The following is a 15,931-nucleotide window of genomic DNA, read 5'->3' on the forward strand; positions in this document are numbered from 1 at the left end:
GAGGCCAACATCACCCTGATACCAAAACCAGACAAAGATACTACAAAAAAAGAAAATTACAGACCAGTATCACTGATGAATACAGATGCAAAAATCCTCAACAAAATACTAGCAGACAGAATCCAACAACACATTAAAAGGATCATACACCATGATCAAGTGGGATTTATCCCAGGGATGCAAGGATTCTTCAATATATGCAAATCAATCAGTGTGATACACTATATTAACAAATTGAAGAATAAAAACCATATGATCATCTCAATAGATGCAGAAAAAGCTTTTGACAAAATTCAACACCCATTTATGATAAAAACTCTCCAGAAAGTGGGCATAGAGGGAACCTACTTCAACATAATAAAGGCCATATACGAAAAACCCACAGCAAACATCATTCTCAATGGTGAAAAACTGAAAGCATTTCCTCTAAGATCAGGAACAAGACAAGGATGTCCACTCTCACCACTATTTTTCAACATAGTTTTGGAAGTCCTAGCCATGGCAATCAGAGAAGAAAAAGAAATAAAAGGAATCCAAACTGGAAAAGAAGAGGTAAAACTGTCACTGTTTGCAGATGACATGATACTATACATAGAGAATCCTAAAGATGCCACCAGAAAACTACTAGAGCTAATCAATGAATTTGGTAAAGTTGCAGGATACAAAATTAATGCACAGAAATCTCTTGCATTCCTATACACTAATGATGAAAAATCTGAAAGAGAAATTAAGGAAACACTCCCATTTACCATTGCAACAAAAAGAATAAAATACCTAGGAATAAACCTACCTAGGGAGACAAAAGACCTGTATGCAGAAAACTATAAGACACTGATGAAAGAAATTAAAGTTGATACCAACAGATGGCGAGATATACCATGTTCTTGGATTGGAAGAATCAATGTTGTGAAAATGACTATACTACCCAAAGCAATCTACAGATTCAATGCAATCCCTATCAGATTACCAATGGCATTTTTTACAGAACTAGAACAAAAAAATCTTAAAATTTGTATGGAGACACAAAAGACCCCAAATAGCCAAAGCAGTCTTGAGGGAAAAAAACGGAGCTGGAGGAATCAGGCTCCCTGACTTCAGACTATACTACAAAGCTACAGTAATCAAGACAATATGGTACTGGCACAAAAACAGAAATATAGATCAATGGAACAGAATAGAAAGCCCAGAGATAAACCCATGCACCTATGGTCAACTAATCTATGACAAAGGAGGCAAGGATATAAAGTGGAGAAAAGACAGTCTCTTCAATAAGTGGTGCTGGGGAAACTGGACAGCTACAGGTAAAAGAATGAAATTAGAACACTCCCTAACACCATACACAAAAATAAACTCAAAATGGATTAGAAACCTAAATGTAAGACCGAGCACGATAAAACTCTTAGAGGAAAACATAGGAAGAACACTCTTTGACATAAATCACACCAAGATATTTTTTGATCCATCTCCTAGAGTAATGGAAATAAAAACAAAAATAAACAAATGGGACCTAATGAAACTTAAAAGCTTTTGCACAGCAAAGGAAACCATAAACAAGACGAAAAGACAACCCTCAGAATGGGAGAAAATATTTGCAAATGAAGCAACTGACAAAGGATTAATCTCCAAAACATACAAGCAACTCATGCAGCTCAATATCAAAAAAACAAACAACCCAGTCCAAAAATGAGCAGAAGACCTAAATAGACATTTCTCCAAAGAAGATATACAGATTGCCAACAGACACATGAAAGAATGCTCAACATCGTTAATCATTAGAGAAATGCAAATCAAAACTACAATGAGATATCATCTCACACCAGTCAGAATGGCCATCATCAAAAAATCTACAAACAATAAATGCTGGAGAGGGTGTGGAGAAAAGGGAACCCTCTTGCGCTGTTGGTGGGAATGTAAATTGATACAGCCACTATGGAGAACAGTATGGAGGTTCCTTAGAAAACTAAAAATAAAACTAACATATGACCCAGCAATCCCACTACTGGGCATATACCCAGAGAAAACCATAATTCAAAAAGACACATGCACCCCAGTGTTCATTGCAGCACTATTTACAATAGCCGGGTCACGGAAGCAACCTAAATGCCCATCGACAGGCGAATGGTTAAAGAAGATGTGGCACATATATACAATGGAATATTACTCAGCCATAAAAAGGCACAAACTTGGGTCTTTTGTAGAGACGTGGATGCATCTAGAGACTGTCATACAGAGTGAAGTAAGTCAGAAAGAGAAAAATACCGTATATTAACGCATATATGTGGAACTTAGAAAATGGTACAGATGAACCGGTTTGCAGAGCAGAAATTGCGACACAGAAGTAGAGAAAAAACGTATGGACACCAAGGGGGGAAGCGGCGGGTTGGGGGGTGGTGGTGGTGGGGTGAATTGGGAGATTGGGATTGACATGTACACACTGATGTGTATAAAATGGATGATTAATAAGGAAATAAATAAATAAACAAAAAAAAGGCTAATCCTTTCCTATCATCAAGGGTATGACACCAATAACAGTATACAAACAGAAGAGACGTGTGCTGAATTTTGAAGGGGGGATAGAAGTTTGCCAGTTGAGAAGTGAAGGATTGGCATTTGCTATGGACTGAATTGTGTCCTCCCCAAATTCATATGTTGAAGCCCTAACTCCCCCTGCGCAATGTGACTATATTGAAGAGAGGGTCTTTAAGGAGGTGATTAAGGTTAAATAAGGTCAAAAGTATGAAGCCCTAACCCAACAGAACTGGTACCTTAATAAGAAGAGGAAGAGTCACCAGCACTCTCTCCCACAGAGAGAAGGAAGAGATTCCTCACCAGAACCCAACCATGCTGGTACTTTGATCTCAAACTTCCAGCTTCCAGCACTGTGAGAAATAAATTTCTGTTGTTTAAGCTGCCCTGTCTATGATATTATATAGTCTGTGGCAGCTCCACCAGACTAAGGCAGCATCCAAGCAGGGAGAATAGCGTCATAAGAAAAGAGTTTGCATAGAGTAGTAGGGAATGAAGCCAGATTGTGAAAGCCCTTTATATCATGCTAAGAGTTTTCAGAAGCACTAGGCTATAGGATTAAGTCCAATGTGTGTTCTCTTCAGCAGTAGTTATGGTGTTTTAGGGAAAATGTACAAGAAAAGTGAAACCAGTCCGGAAATAGGGCTGGAAACACTGAAAGTTCTGGGAACTGATTTTTTTAAAAAAGCAAGATTGATAAAGGATGATCTGATTTTCAGGAGTGGAATCTTCAGCACCCACATCATTTCTGAACTGAATTATCATAATAACTTCTTAACCATTCTCCCCACATCCAGTCTTGTCCCCTCCCACCTCCGACAACCCATTTTTTCTATTGCAGCTAGAGTCATAGATCAGTGGTTCTCAAAATTGAGTGTGCATCAGAATGGCCGGGAGGGCTTGTTAAAACAGATTGCTGGGCCCACTCCCAGAGGCTCTGCATCAGCAGGTCCAGGTTAGGGCCCGAGAATTTGCACTTCTGAACACTCCCAGGTGATAACTTTTGCTGCAAAATCTTGGACCATACTTGGAAGGCCACTGATAGACAAATCTGATCAGTCTTGCTAAAACTCCTCAATATCTCCTTAGTGCCTCAGGATAAAGTCCTTAATCTGGCTAACAAAGTTCTAGATTGTCTGGCCTTCGTTGTTGTCTTCTGCCTCATATCTCATCCCTTCCCTTGTTGAACTGTGTGATGCTCCCTATTCTTGCTTTCTGTTTAATCTTCTGTGACTGAGCATGTATTTCTCCATCTGTCTGGAACTCACAATAGAACCCTTCCTCCATCCAACTGCTTCCTATTTATCTTTAAAAACTTAATATAACTATAACCTACAGGAATCCTCAATTCAACAACTAATCTGAAGGAGATGCCCTTTATCTGTGCTGCTAAAGAATCCTGTACCAACACCCATTGTTGTACTTACCACGTGGTATTGTAAGAATCTATTTGCGTGTTTGTTTTTCTCCTTTAGAACATAGCATGTTGAAGGACAAGATCTTGTATTTCATTCATTTATCTGTTTTCCACTTGCCTAGCACAGTGTCTCCACATACAGTAAGTTCAATTAGTGTAGGATAAATAAGAAAATAAATGAGTGCACAGGCTCTGGCTTCGGTAAAGACCACAAGTCACTGCTGCAATTTATCTCTTTAACAACCTCGGAGGTAGGTATTAATAGAATAGCCATTGTACAGATGAGGAAACTGAGTCTCAGAAGTCAAGTAGTCTGCCCACAGTCACACAGCTAGTGAGTGATGAACCATGAGAGGAACCCAGATATGTCTGACTCCAAAGTTTGCTCTTTTAACCACTCTCCTATTCCATCCAAATGACTGGCTATATAGAAATCAAACATCCTGTAAGCTGCATCTACTTGCAAACATGTAGGAAGTAGAATGTGCCATTCTGGAAGCCATATGAGAAGTCATGTTACTGCTAATAGGCCCTTGCAACAGGTCTGAGAGATGCTCCTTTCCATCATCCTTTAATATAGTGTTTGAGGAATATGTGTCCATCCATGAGACTCCACAGCAAATCAAGGGGAAGAGACTCAGCTTACCCTTGTAGGACATCAAAATCTAACGTACACACACACACACACACACACACACAGTGGAAATGTTCCACATAGTTTCGTTGGTCAGAATTGGAGGCTTGTACAGAATTGTAGGTAGTTTTTTCCCAGAGCTCTGATTATTGCATTCAGAGAAACCCAGTTTGTGGGTACATTGCTGTTTATATTTGTAAACACCAAATATGTAAAGGTGGGCATGAATTTAATCAATCAATCAGTTAGTTTTGGGCAGGAAATAAGTCAGATCTCTGGCTCATTAATTCAATTAAAATATTTCAACTGTAGCATATTATAGCCCCTGGATATATGTGGGCATTTTCTGTAATGCTGAAACACAGCTATTTTAGAAAATAAATTTTATAGACACTGTTAAGAATTGGCAATGCAAACCTAAGACCACATACTTGAGGAATCTACCACTTCTTTTTGGTATCATGAGCCATTCCATGAGGACGAAAAGAGCATCATGTCAATTTGCCTCTTGCCACCCTCCCACTGCCACCCAACCAACTTATGCAGCCAAGTCAAAGATGGAGGTGAGGGTCAGGAGAACAGGGAGGCCAAATATTTGGTCAGCCCACATTCTGTTTTTCAATATTGTCCCTAACCAGTAAATAGCAACAGCAATTCTGGAACATGTCAAGTAGGAAGCAGGTAGCACTAAAACCCTAGTTCTAGCGAGCACTTTATCACAGTGGCTCTAATTGCCACTCCCCTACTTGGCACTGGTCTGTGAGAAGGTATTCATTTGGGCAGTGGGAAAAGGTAAAATAAGTACACACACACACAGCACACACACACAGCTCTACAGAAGCATACTATGAGACAGTATCTATTGCGAGTGATGTCTAGGCTTAGCACTTTTGGAAGGAAAGGGGAGAAAGTGGGATTGTGCAGAGGAAGAAGTTGAACAGCAGGTCCAGCAAAGCCCCAGCCAACCCGATGAGGAGCTCTGGAGTGAAAATTCCCTGACAGGGGTATCTCTGGTTGGTCTGGAATGCCCAGGCTCTTCTACTGTCACCTTGTTCAGTCTTCGAATGTGTGCCACCAAAGAAATGCCTCATCGTGGGTGAGGTGGCTCAGCTGAAGCAGGCCCAGAAGGAGCTGGGCAGCAAGTCCTTCCTTGAAGGGGGATTTAGGCTGAGCATCTCTGTGTTCACCATCGTCCACTCGCTTCATATGAGTGAGGAGCTCCCTCAACCACGTGGTGGGTTTTTCCTTCCTGAGGAGAAACTTAGAAAAAGGAAGTCAGTGGAGCCAACCACAGCACCTGCCACTGTGGTTAGTTTCAGAGTTGCAATTGATACTCACTTTTTTTTTCTCCACTGTCTAATCTAAATAGATTCCTCTTATCTCCAGCTACCGCACGTGCTGGTCTTGGTGGCTTTCCTGATGGCGTAATCTTGACCCTCATGGTATAACCTAAGCCCCTGATCACCATATCTTTTTCGGGCTGGGGTTGCTGCTCTTGCACATTGAGAGTTACAATGGGCAAACAGGGGAATCGAGAGATGCCCAAGTTGATCACCTGTGTCCCATAAGTGTTCACCCTGTTTCCATTGCGTAGCAACAGCCCTACCTCTTCCTGCTGATTAGAGTGAATGACTCTTGCCAAGATGGTAACTTCTTTTCTCGCTTGTGGTCCCAGAACACAAGGAGCCCCAGGTGCTCTACTGGTAGTTGTAGCTTATAATTCAGTGTTACCTCCACTGTGTGCCCTGGTAAAAGCAGGCTTCCTTTGGTGACAAGGACTTCTACTCTAACTCTGTTGAGCTCATAGTTCCAGGGACAAGAATCACAAGGTCTCCCATTAGGTGACAGGGAGGAATAGTAAGTGGGGGCACTCCTGCTTTTGTATCCATTGTTTCCCAGACCACGTCTTCATCCTAGTATGTCACATAACCATATATAAGTCTTTGATTTTATTCATACACTGCATCCTAAAAAAGGGAATCCCATGCTTTCAGAATATCGCCTTCAAGGTAGCACTACAGCTGGGACTTCAGCAGGCCTACTGACATGCTATCAGGCTGGCAATTTCTGTGTGATACAATATGTGAAACAACCAGTGGAACTCGTGGTTTGGAGCCTACTCCCATACTCCTTTTCCTGCAAATTGGGCTCTCTTTTCTGATGATATGTTATGTGGGATCCTATTTCGGTGGATCCTTTTATAAGCCTTCAGATAGTGGTGCTGGCTGAAGCCCTGCAGACAAGAAAGCTAATCTCATACCTGGGATACCTACCTGTTTCTGAGAACAAACCACTGCCCTTCTAGGATACAAAGGGACCGATTGGCCACACTCATGGCCAATTGATATCCTCAAGGAAGGATAGCATATTGGAAGGGCAGCGCTGGCCTCTATTGCTGGCCAGTTGGGCATTTGACACCCGAAGCTACATCAGCCTTGATGAATGGAAGTCCATGATGCTGGGCTCATGTCTAGCCTCAATTTCTGCCTCCGTGTGTCTGGCATGCAGTTTTGGGGTAGCTGATGTCAAAGGTTAGCTAACATCAACTGATCAAGACATCTTAACAATTTGGTTGCTCAGTCCCTCTCCCATAGTAGGTGCTCTCTGGTTAGCGTTAAAGTATGAAACAAAGACCTTCACAGGTTGTGCCCATTCTGATGTCTATCCACGTGGCTTTACTCCAGAGTTCTTTCTCCCAGACCTTTCGATCCTTTTTCTTTTCAGGCCCCTACCAGCCAGACAAGCCATTTGCCACTGCTAATGAGCCTGTACATATATTCCAACCCCTAAACACTTCTCCTTCCGCAAAAGGTGGACAGTAAGGTGTACCGCCTGAAACTCCACCCACTGGGAGAATTTTCCCTCATTGTTGTCTTTCCTGGCCTCCCTTGAATGAGGTTATTATGCAATTGCTATCCATTTTTGGTTTTATGCTCATCTACCAAGCTGACCCATCTTTAAACCAAGCTTGGGATTTCTCAAAAGTCCAGCATCAGTTGATCACATGGGACTCCCAATATGGCCATAGGCATGGCTGAGGGAGAGGAGATGGTGCAAATGTGGTAGATGACACTGGGATCTGGGCTACTATTTCATTCAGCTTGCTGGTACCCTCTGGTTTTCCTTGCACTCAGTCTTAGATGTAGCACTTCCATCTTATGATGGGTTATTTCTGGGCTCACCAGACCTTACAACTGATTGATCTGACAGAACCCAACTCATAGTGGGGAATTCCAGATGCATGGTCACTTGGTGTCCTACAGTTAGATAATCTCTCACTCTACCAGTATACAGTACCATAACAAGAGTTGTTTTTCAAAAGGTTTTAATTCTCTAATGCGTATGGTGTGGCCTTACTCCAGAACTCCAGGTGCTCATGTTATGATTCTCCCTCCAAGCTTTCCACAAACTCAGTGTAACTTCTTCTTCCCCCTCCCCAATATCTGTAAAGTCATAGAGTCTGCAGAGTCATATGGCTCAAGCAGCAGGGCTGCTTGTTGTACCTTGACCTGCTGCAAAGCTCTTCCTTGCTCTATGCCCCACTCAAAGCTGATAGCTTTACTTTTTACCTGGTATATGGGCTGGAGCAGTATTGCAAGGTGTGAAATATGCAACTTGCATAACCTAAAGAGGCCTACCAGGCACAAATGCTTCTTTCTTTGCAGTGGAGCAAGTGCAAAAATTGGTCTTTTCCTTTGATGAGAAGGTCCCAGCACTCTACTGATAGCTGGGCTCCTAAAAGCTATAGTGATCTGGCAGACTCCTGAATCTTTTAGCATTTATCTCCTACTTCCTGTGTAGGAAGCATGTGTCTTACCAGGGTCTCCAGCAGCTTCACCATTTCGTACTGCTACAGTCCAATTAGCATGAACTCATTGATTTAAAGGATCAATGTGATATTCTACAGGATGTGCAGATTGTCCAGATTCCTTCAGATTACTTTATATCCAAGGGTCAGACATTTTTCATAACCCAAGGGCAAAACTATCAATGTATATTGATTTCCATCCTTGAGAATATGAACTAGTTTTGATCGTCTTTGATTGGGTAGAAAAGAAAGAATTTGCCAAATCTGCAGCCACATGTCACGTACCTGAGACCATCTTAATCTCCTCTAATGAGCATATCTGACACTGTGGCTGTGATTTGAGCTACTACTTGCTTGAGTTTATGGTACTCTGTGGTCACCATCTAGGATCGATTCCTTTTCTCCAGGGACCAGACTGCTGAATTAAATGGAGATATGATGGAAACTACAACCTCTGCATCCTACAGCTCCTTCCTTACTGTGGTACCAATTTCTCCCACTCCCAGAATGAGATATTGGTTTAAATTTACTACCTTCATCTGGGTCGGGGTCAGGGCAGCTCTAACCCTGCAGGCCAAGGTTCCAGTGTGTGTGTTATTCCAACTTCCAAGTATGCCAATCCAATTATACATATGGGACCAGGGAAATGACCAGTAGATGGGTTCATGGACCCAGTAGACCCACAGTAAGCAAATCTTGGCCAGGACTTTGCTTATTTTCTGGCCTCTAATATTTCTCCACTCTAACAGAGGAGTCATGACTTTTGATTATATCTCATTTTCCAGAACTAGGTCACATAGCCACTCTTAGCTGCAAGAGAGTCTAGGAAGATGAGCATTTTTAGTATGGTGAATGGCTGGGGAAGTTGTCAATGCAAACAAAATGTGAGTTCTGTTGGTAAGGAAGAAGTGGAAAATGGATGTTGAGTAGGTAACTAACTAGCTGTGTCTGCAACAGCAATGCCTGTTGGATCCGAGAGGTTTAATTTTTTTGATATGCCATATCCCTTTTACTCTTGAGGTTTACATAACCATTCTAGAAGAATTACAACAATGTTCAGTATTATTCCATTTAAAGTAATGTTTACAAAATACTGGGGTCTCCTGGCATCAGTGAGGCCATATCCTCAGAGTAACTGCCCGCATGACTCTGAACAATATCTCTCTCCAGCTTTCCAACTTTCCAGAATCACATTTTCCTCAAATTAATACGAATTATTAAAAACATTTTCTGTTTTCTGCTGTCTATAAGCGAGATAGAGAGGGCTAGTTGTTCATTAGTCTTTCCTGCTTTTTTGATGATAAAATTACCTCTGTTATGAAGATGATAAAAGCTGGTAATTAGATCGTAATTAATTTACCTAAAATCCTTATTTAGAAAAATTAATTTGTCAAACGTATGTAGGATCAGAATTTAACCCCTAAGAGTAAAAATAGAGAGTAAAGCAGACCTTAACCAAATTGTCTGTCAGATAATACACAAATGCCTGAGTCCACAGAACATAAAAGTGTCCTCTGCTTTTGGTTTAACTGTATGTTTCAAATCATTTGACATCCATAGAATAAAGACTGTCTCCTGTATATCATTCAACTCATTCCAAGTTTCCTAATGGACACGAGGTCTTTTTTCTCTTCTCTCCGCTTACCCCATTTGACTAACCCTTCTCCGTCGGAGAGAAACCTCTTCCTTCTGAAACTACTCCAACTCATTTCTCTCTTTTGCAGCCACTTAGACCCACTGATTTTTCCTCTTGCCTGTGAAAAGGGTAATCAAGCATTCTGCTCCTTGGACACTTGAAGGATTGCTTAGTGTATTAGAAAAAGGGGAATTTTCTATTCTGAGGAATAAAAAAGGAAAGTGTGAAAGAAGCTGTTACTTTCATCTGCCTTCAGAGTGGAGTATTTACAGAACAATCAGATATTTAACATGCCCAACATCAAACTACTCTTAGCACTTTCACTGTGCATTATTCAGCTAAAAGAATTCTACTTCTTTCTCAGCATGGAGTTGCAGAACCAGAGAACAATTTTAGTTATTCTGCCCTAGATATGCTTTGTGCACTGGTAAGGAAAGCAGGAACAAAGATAAAAAAATATGCATCCCATCACACCTATATTACTCTCTGCCTCGAATTGATTTTTGAAATTTGATGGGTCTACTGAACTCCAGATGTATGCCAGTTAAATTATAGACCTGCACCATGTAGTTATAACCATCTCTTACATCTAAATGCCACTTTAAAGTTACAAAAGACCTGCTTTCATACATTACCTCATTTGATTTTTCCTTGGACTCCTATGATGGTACCTGAATATGGTCGTCATTAGCACTGATCACAGATGTTTAGGCTCTTTCTCCTTCTTGGCACATGGAAAGATTGTACTGCCCTGACCTCTTGAATTTATGTGTAGTCACATAACTTGTTTTGACCAATGAAATATGAGCAGATGCATCATTTCCAGGTGGAATTTTTTACAGCCTGTCTATGCTTTGACACACCCTCTTTTCCCTCCATCAGAGCAACTAATCTCTATCTGGATTTTTATCTCTGTTTCTGTCTCTGTCTCCATCTCCATCTCTATCTCACTCATTCTCTTGCTCTTACTGTCTCTCTCTTAGTCACACACACACACACACACACACACACACACACACACGCTACGTGTGTTTCTCTCTACATCTCTGCTTCATTCTTTACTGCTCACTTATCCATTTGCATATGGCCAGCATGCCTGCCTCCAGCAAATGGCAGCCCTGGGCCCCAGGTCTACATGATCAGCTTTCCGGAAAAGAAAGGCTGATTGCCCAAGCTTGAGACAGGTTTTCATCCCTGTATCACTCAGCTGTAGCTAGGGGGTACAGGGTCATACGGGAAGTAGCTGCTCGCTTTATGGTAAAGGCAAGGCACATTCTCTAAGAAAAGGGAATAGGCACAGTGAAATGATGGGCATTTAAAGCACACCAGTCAAAGCTAGTAGGCTTCAGAACAAGAAAGAGAACTCAGGTGTTCTGACTTATAGTTCAGGATTATTTTCTACCACACTCCCTGCTGCAGCTTCAAACTCTCGTATTTGGAAGAAATGATTGGGCCTAAACCCTATCTAAACCCATGCAGTAATACTGTTTATGACAGGGCACTACTATACTTTTTAAAAATAGGCATATACAGCAACACAAAAATAAACTGGTATCTGACAGAAGACATTCATTTTTCATTGAACAAAAAAGCATAACTTCCTTGGATTTATAGCTGTAGAATTTTTTTTTTTTTAAAGAGCTATTCTTTTTTTTTTTAAATTTATTTATTATTTTTTTGGTTGTGTTGGGTCTTCGTTTCTGTGCGAGGGCTTTCTCTAGTTGCGGCAAGCGGGGGCCACTCTTCATCGCGGTGCGCGGGCCTCTCACTGTCGCGGCCTCTCTTGTTGCGGAGCACAGGCTCCAGACGCGCAGGCTCAGTAGTTGTGGCTCACGGGCCTAGTTGCTCCGCGGCATGTGGGATCTTCCCAGACCAGGGCTCGAACCCGTGTCCCCTGCACCAGCAGGCAGATTCTCAACCACTGCACCACCAGGGAAGCCCTATAGCTGTAGAATATTTTAAAGACTCTTTTCCCTTGTCTTTTCCCAATGTTTCTGTATTGAATGATCTGTTTTTGTCCTAAATCCATCTAAAAGAACTTGTCTTTGATTCTCTTCTCCAACTTTCATAGTTATATGTATTTTATATCCAGATAGTTTTGGCTCAATTTATATTTTCCTAAGTTAACATTAACTCTTTAACTGTTAGTGTTCCCTAGGAATTTGTAACAGCATGAAGATGAACTTAGTAACTTGTGCTTCCCTCAGATTAATAAATATATTATTTTTATGACTCTGTTGTTACTGTCACCATATGCATAGTCTTTACAAGTTCAACATGCAAAACTCAATTTCCTCTGAAGGATTTTTATGTAATTTGGGTAAGCTGCCATTACAACAAATGAGCAGTGGCAACTTAGTCATGGTTCTATGAATAGAACTTCTCCTCATAGGGTTAGTTCATCCAGAGGAAAGATGATAATTCTTCTATCCTCAGTAAAGAAATAAGAGATATATCTTCTTCATTCACTTGTCCTCACCTGATGTATCATATATCTATACCTGACTATAGTGTAAAATATTTTTATCATATGTTCTCTTTAACAACCAATAATTGGGCTATGTTTCTCAAATCCAGAGCTTAAAGTTATCCAGCTATCTGCTTAACCTCAACTTTGTTTTTGAGGCAGAATGATGTGGTAGAAAGAGCTCAATCCAGGATTGAGAAACATGGATTCTAACCTACTAGCTTTGTTCCTTTATTAACAGCAGAGAACCTTCTACAAGCCATCCAAACTCTGAACTTCTGTTTCCTCAATTGGAAAGGATTTGTTATAATACTGTTCAACCCATTTCTCAGGCTCACTGAAGGCTCAAAGTCGATGCATGTGGGAATTGTTTTAGAAACTGAGACACAATATATAAATGTGGTTTGCCATTAGTATTATTTTCCATAGGAGTCTACCTCTTAACAAACCCTTCAAGATCAACATTCAAAGAGAAAACTTAAGAATAATCTTAAATAGAAAGATAAGCAATCCCTGACTTAGCAGCATCTGAGTCATAAATGATTCATATATGTAGTTTGCCACAGTTATCCCAACTGTTGCTGTCAATGTAAAAAAATGGAAACTTTTAGACAAGCTGTAGGTTCACAAATGGAAGGAGGGAAGACAGTGTTTAATAAAGAGATCACTTTAAGAAGAGACCCAGGGGCTTCCTTGGTGGTGCAGTGGTTGAGAATCTGCCTGCCAATGCAGGAGACACGGGTTCGGGCCCTGGTCTGGGAAGATCCCACATGCCGCGTAGCAACTAGGCCCGTGAGCCACAATTACTGAGCCTGCGCGTCTGGAGCCTGTGCTCCGCAACAAGAGAGGCCGTGACAGTGAGAGGCCTGCGCACCGCGATGAAGAGTGGCCCCCGCTCGCCTCAACTAGAGAAAGCCCTCGCACAGAAACGAAGACCCAACACAGCCAAAAATAAATAAATAATTAATTCGAAACTTAAAAAAAAAAAAAAAGAAGAGACCCAATGACAGATTCATAGTCACACCGTGTAGCTGATGCCTAAATCTAAAATTTCACACACACCCTCAAATTTTTCACTGCAAGAAATCCTACCAGTTATAGACTCCATTGCGTTAATATGTATCTTCCTTGAAAATGTGAAAACTTCCTCTTAACCCCTGCTCTGTAAGGATGGAGATTTGGGTTGAGAGGAGGAAGAAGGTAGTTTTGTGGCCTGCTGTACTTTGTGGAGTATCAACCTGGATGATTTTCCCTAGTGGAGGGCTAGGGGAGCATGAAGGTATTGGGCTCCAACTGTAAGCACAGGAGGAAAGAGGTGAGAGGATCATGAAGATAACCTTCATTTATTGAAACAAAGCACCTAATGATAGCTCTGCCATTGGAAATGGAGGAAACTCTCCCTCCACTACTTTCTCCTCCTCCTCCTCCTTTTTCCCCTCCACCCCCCCCTCCTTCTTCCTCTTCCTCTTCTTCCTCTCCTGCCTCTTCCTCTTCTTCCTCTCCTTCCTCTTCTTCTTCTTCCTCTCCTTCCCACTTCCTCTCCTTCCTCTTCCTCTCCTTCCTCTCCTCCTCTCCTTCTCCTTCTTCTAACAATGAGCCCTGTAGGGCTATAGAAAGTACACAGTTCTTAATACCTAAGGAGCTCCCTCATCCCTACATTTCAGGACCACAGCTCTCAGGATCCAGATATCAGACCAGTGACATTATCTAAAGTTCCATTTCCAACTATAGTTTGATCTCTGCCACCTTTCAGATCAATCCCCTTAGACTGGTCAGTCTGCTGCCTCTTAGATCAATCTGCCTGTCTTATGACTCTCTGACTGTGTATATGGGAAGGATGAAAGTGGGTTATGCCAATGGTTACATTTATATGAGGCAACTGAAGGAAATGACCCTGCTTTTCCATTTAAGATTCTATTTTTATTGAGGGCAAATTACACTCTTTACCTTGAACTACATGCAAAAGGTTAATCCCTCCAATAAACATTTATTGAGCACCTGCTGTGTGCCAAGCACTGTGTTAGATAATGTGGTATATGTAGAGAAGAATAAGCCACTCTCAACATCTTCAGGAAGCATACTGTCTAATGGGAAAAGGGGTATCAAATTACAATGCAATATGATAAATACTGTGCTGAGGAATATACAGGGTTCTATGAGATATCAGGAAAGACTTTCTGGAGGACAGGTTTTTAGAGAGGTGAGGAGGAAGTTGGAAGAGTGCTCCAAACAGAGGGAATAGAGTATGCAAAGTTCAACATTGAGATAAGGCATGACATATTTGAAGAAGTGCAAATAGTTCAGTGTAGCTATACGATAGAGTTAGCTGAGAAGGTGGGAAGATTAGCAAGAGACCAGGCTGTGACAGAGAGCTTTATAGGTTTTAGTAACATATTACTGTGGTTTCCCAATTATGTGTGATAGGAATTCTGGGAAATCTTGGAGTTGAATGAGGTCAATAAAAAATAGGTGGTTGCCAAGGGGGAGGGTGGTGGGAGAGGGTTGGATTGGGAGTCTGGGATTAGCAGATGCAAACTGGTATATATAGAATAGATAAATAACAAGGTCCTACTGTATAGCACAGGGAACTACATTCAATATCCTGTGATAAACCATAATGGAAAAGAATATGAAAAAGAATGTATATATATGCATAACTGAGTCACTTTGCTGTACACCAGTAATTAACACAACATTGTAATTCAACTATACTTCAATAAAAAATAAATTTAAAAAAATACCCCTCTACCACATCTAAGATCAGAACGTGCTAAGGGAGAAAACACAAGTCAGGCAAACAGAGGTAAAAATATCAACTTTATGTTGGAGAGCATGACTTTACATCTGTCAGTCAAGTAGACTTGTTAATATTGCATCCTTAATTTGAGTCTATTCCCCCAACCCTAGGCACCACTGGAAAGTCATAGGTTTCTCTTGTAGCAGGTCAGCCCCTATAAACTTTACAGCATTGAGGACCAGAGAATGCATACTTCCTTAAGGCAAACTGTCTCCCAGAGAAAGAGCCCAGGAACTAAAGGACACAAGTTGTCAGATGGCCTGTAATTAACACCATGAGCACAATAACAACAATAAAACTCATCCCGGTGCACCATAGTAAAATATATAATACAGACACAGAAGATCCTAGAACTTCCGAAAGGAAAAGCAAGGGGGAAAAAGTTATACTACAAAGGAACAGTAATCAAATTGACATCAGACTATTGACCATCAATCTGTGCCTCTGCATCTACTGCTCAACATTGTGCATCCTGCCCCTGAACATCATGCACGCTGGATGATGACTGTATCATAGGTGAACTTCCATCACCAGGGTCCTAGTCTGACCACTATTTCCTAGACTCTATATTCTTCCTTCTTAGGGGACTACCTCATTTTTCTGGATCACACAAATAAATAATATTTTAAGGAGGAATGAGTGAGGG

Source organism: Balaenoptera borealis, assembly GCF_965194805.1.
Source record: "Balaenoptera borealis genome assembly, chromosome: X".
Taxonomy (NCBI): domain Eukaryota; kingdom Metazoa; phylum Chordata; class Mammalia; order Artiodactyla; family Balaenopteridae; genus Balaenoptera; species Balaenoptera borealis.